This window comes from Meleagris gallopavo, chromosome 19 (assembly GCF_000146605.3).
Source record: "Meleagris gallopavo isolate NT-WF06-2002-E0010 breed Aviagen turkey brand Nicholas breeding stock chromosome 19, Turkey_5.1, whole genome shotgun sequence".
Taxonomy (NCBI): Eukaryota; Metazoa; Chordata; class Aves; order Galliformes; family Phasianidae; genus Meleagris; species Meleagris gallopavo.
Window position 1 is genome coordinate 3,665,227 of NC_015029.2, and position 4,427 is coordinate 3,669,653.

Here is a 4,427-nt window from a genome sequence, read left to right on the forward strand (position 1 = left end):
TTGGTATTATTATGACTTTTTTTAAAAGAAAAGACCTGTAGAAGAAAGTACACTGGAGTTAGAAACATGCACAGCATAGGGGAAAACTTAATTTCCCATGCAATAGGTCTGTGTTAGAATTTGGTGGAATTAGAACAATGTGTAGTAAAATAAAAAGCTGAATGTGTCTGAAGCTTTAGGATACGTAAGGAGTTAATTGGTGAGATAGGAATGGAGTAAAATGGCAGTGCCATGGCCTTTGGGACTGGAGCTCTGAGAGCAGAGCTTTGTGCCTTTGCACTGCTGACCTCCCTCCCCATCCCAAATAAAGCTGAGAACTGTGATCTTCAGTTCCCACTGAAGAAATAGTTGTCTTCCTTCTTAGTTACCTTTTTGTGTAGGGACAGTGTGGGTTGGCATAGACTGTACAGAAGAAATCCTCCTTTCTGAAAGGACGTTGGATGGAACAGGCTTGGTGGAGAGACAGGAGAGGGGCTGGGGGAGATGGGGACTGAGCAAGATGCAGATTATGCTCAGAGAGATGGAAAGATGCAGAGATACTGCTCTGACACTGAAGAAACACTGGTTGGAGAAGCAGCAAAGGGGACAAGCCAGCTCTTGTTAAAGGTCTCTCTGCCTCTTTGTAGAGATGATAATTTGGAAGATCAGAGCCTGGCAGCAAAGCCTGTCTGGATGAGAATGAGAGCATGTCTTCCTTCCCCTTTAAAGAGCAAAGGGAGCCACAAAGCAACCATATGGATTTGCAGCAGAGTTTGCCAACACCTTCTGCTTTTTTGAAGGCCAGATCCAATAAAGGACATAGTTAGGCACAGTTTTGCCTTCTTTTTAAGTGCCTGAAATGAGCTACATGCTTTAGAAGGTGGATCTAAAATCTCAGTACTGAAACAGGAAACGTGCTGAATGCTAAAAACCATGTATTCCTAATTAAGGTTGTAGAAAGTCCAAAGACCACTCCTGAAGGGTTTTTCTTTGAAAACCTACGCGAAGTTCCATCCTCTCGTTTGCAGGTGTTACAGCTGTGGAGAAGGGTTCCCCAGGGAAGGAAGAGCTGCAATCCCATCTGTCAGACTGGGCATGGATGTACAAGGCAAAAAGCAGGGTGAAGACACCAGCCCTGCTGCACAGTGCGGGAGTTGGGGAATTACTGAGCCCTCACAAAGACCAAACTTCTGTGAGCCATGCGGGGAAAGGGAGCTGTGCCTTCTGATCTGTGCTCCACGTGCCATTCGTTCATATTACGTTAGATGCCGAGTTAAAAACCATATCATTCCGCTGTTGGAGAGAAAGGGAGTCCCAAAGTCCAACTCCCTTTTCCCTAGAGCAATACTGTTGTTGGGAGTCGTGAGGAATTTGCAGTTATTCCACAGAAGCTGCACTGCAACAAAGCAAACTGTGCAACCCATTTATCACAGACTGCTCCCAGTTCCTATCTTAAGTGAGAGGGGAGTCAATTAACAAATGAAAACAGAAGAACCAAAGCACACTCTCTGTTTAGATCACAGGATGTCAGTAAAACCGTGCAATAGCAGCAGGAGCTTTTCCTGGATGTGGTTTTGGAATACATAGGAGACAGTGCTAAAGCTGAAATGCCAACCTTGAAAAGGGACCATTACCTTTATAGTGAGATCTGCCTGCTTTCATAGCTCGATCACCAACGTTTTCCAGCTTCGTGGATTTGTCGACCCAACATATGTGAAGGACAGAAATATTAGCTTTACAAATCAGGATAAAAATGACACACACTGAAAGCCAAAGCTGGTTAATGAGAAGGGATTTTCGAAATGTCACTCATCTCATTTCCCACATTTCGTTTATTTCCAAGAATTGGTATCTCTTTTCTTTCCATGAAAGTCCATTTTCAACTAACCTTCTTTCAATCTACTTCTAATCAAATAATAATTAGTTTTCGAATTAAATTAATTTAATTTATTAGTCAAATTACAACTCAGCAAAAAGGAAACCACAGATATATTTATAACTTATTTTATCTTTATTATTGCTAACAAGGTTTGAGGAGAAATGATCTCCTGACAAAGCTGTTAAGTAGGCAGACATGATCACAGACTGTAATGCAATGGAAAGGGCACAGAAGAAAAGTCAGATGCTCATCTTCTGGGAGTCAGAGTGAAATCCTAGTGGAGGTAGGAGGGAGATAGAGCCAGTCTTCCCATAGTATTGATGATTATTCATCCCGCTTTTTAAAAAATGCAGTAGATGTGAAGGTTAGTGCTGTGTTTTGTTGGGTTTTAAGAGGCAAATGTCCAGAGAGACTGTGCAGATATGGGAAAATAAAGCTTTTTCAGGCAAAAGCTTCCAACTGGATCCCAGTTGATGAAGCTGTCTTTGCAGCACAGTGATTTCCCCACACCGTGCCCTCTCCTGTCTGCTCAGCACCCATCTGCATGTGAGAGATGACCTGAAAGCAGTCACCTGCTGAATGGTGCAGGGTCACCCACTGCTGAGCACGTTCCTAGGCACCGAGGTCTAAGCAGAGGTGTCTACAGGGAGAAATTCAGGCAGCCCGAAGGCTTCCCCCAATCTGACCACTACACAGGGGCACAAATACCATCTGGGTACTAAGTGTGAAATGGACCAAAGAAACAGAATGAAATCCGAATGGAAATCAAGGAAAAGAAAGCTACTCTCCACTTGGATTAAGCCCGATTTGGCAGAGCTCAGATGATTTGACTGACAAAATAACCATGAGCACAGGAGCTCAGCCTTGCTGGCAGCTGTGGGCGCACAGACAGAAGGCTGTCGGCTTTTGGGAGAGGCTCTCCAGCTCCATGGGAGCACTGGGAATTGGTGGGGGCTTGGGGAGCAGCAGGGCATGGGATGGGCTGGTGGGTCAGAGAGTAGCTCAGCCTGTCCTCATCCCCATTGTTCTCTTGTGTGACTTGTGCTCTGCCATTCTGCCTGCAGCTCTGCCAGCTATTCCGCAGCCTCATCTTTTTCCAGTCTCAGCTCTTGCCTACTAATGTGTTTCAGGCACAGAAATTTCATTAAAGCTGCACTGATGTCCACAGGCTTTAGCCATGGACTTTATCGTTAAGTGGGTTTTATTTCAGCCAGTACACAAATTACCCTCTGGTCTTAGGTGGGGGGAAGGAGGCGTGCAAAGAAGGGAAAAGAAGCAAAAAACCCACCCCTTCCCATCCATCCCAAGCTGCCATCAAATAGTCATCTCTGTCCTAATGAAAACAGATGCACAGAGATAAAAAGGAACCAATAAGGACCACATTTCAGTAATGCTGTGACAGTGCTTAACACTGCCAGGGACGAGAGAGGATCAGCAATGCTGCCTCGGAAATGCAGCTCATCTCAGCCTGCTCTCCTCACTGCCTTCACCCCGGGTGCTGACCTTAATGTTTCAGTTAATTGGAGGCATTTGGAAACTGAGTTCTCTCGTTTAGCTTTGTGGAAGGTTTTAATGTGGGGATTATTTAGCCATTAGCTCAGGCTTTCGGTTTTTCTGGATTAGGATTCCAACAAGCTACTTATCCTCGGTGACACGGATGGGCCTGAGTGGCAGAGCCTCCAGCTGGAGCCAAGCATATTTCTCATTTGGGGATATGGCTGAGTATTTTTTCCATCTCCTGGCCTTTGTTCAGTCCCGCAGAACCAAAAAGCAACCTGTAATACCCCTCAGTGCCCACATCCTCCTAGAAAGGGAATTCAGAAACAAAGTTTGCACTGCCTGAATACAGCTGGAAGAAGCTTTTGTTCCCCCAGTGACAGAAAAATCCTTCCAAGCACCCAGTAAAAATCCTAAAACTTCAGGTGAATCTACAGCTTATACCATATAGTGACATCAGATGTGTGCATCAGCTTATTCTTAGCTTGGTTTGAGAACCAACTCTTCCCTTTTCCAGAATTTGCCCTGCAGCGTGAAGTCAAGTGAGGATGCTGCTGGGTTTGGGGGGTTGTGGTTCTGCTGGGCCAGAACTCTTTCATATGGGAAAGGAATGCAAGTAGTACCTTCAGAAAGAGCAGCAGGTCAGTGGGTCACCCCAGATGGTCAGGGGAGCCTGGATGCTGGAAACCTGAATCTCCATAGTTCCTCCTTGTGTGGCTGCTCCTGATCTGCTCCCATAAGAACTGGTGTTGATAACAGCCACAGAGTAACGTTGATCACTGTTGGAAAGACTCCTTAAATCTTCTTTACATCTTATTATTGCTATTTTGAATCTAAATCCAATCATGCTTATGAAAACAGTCCTGGGCAAGAAAATCTTTTCCTTCTATAGTAGGAGGCCAACATCAGGGCCCTTCGGCTGCATCCACAAAGCTCTATGATGGATTCACAGCGCGGGGAGCTGTGGGTGACAAGGAGTGCCTTGTTTGAAGCTAATCAGAGCAGCATGCTGCAAAAAGGAGCATCCATCATCTTTCCTTACCCTGAGCCACTGCTGGATGAATCAATCAAA

General features: G+C 45.2%; 1 long non-coding RNA gene across 4 annotated transcripts in view; it reads left to right on the plus strand.

Annotated features, from left to right (window-relative positions):
* LOC104913664 overlaps positions 1 to 4,427 on the plus strand; it is a 161,169-nt gene that overhangs the window by 52,524 nt on the left and 104,218 nt on the right. Inside the window, exon 3 of one of the 4 annotated variants that reach the window (XR_002120589.2) lies at positions 1,008 to 3,648. The exons of the other annotated variants lie outside the window; for them this stretch is intronic. This is a non-coding gene — a long non-coding RNA (uncharacterized LOC104913664). Of the gene's footprint in view, positions 1 to 1,007; positions 3,649 to 4,427 lie in introns of those variants that run through there. 4 annotated transcript variants of the gene reach the window in all.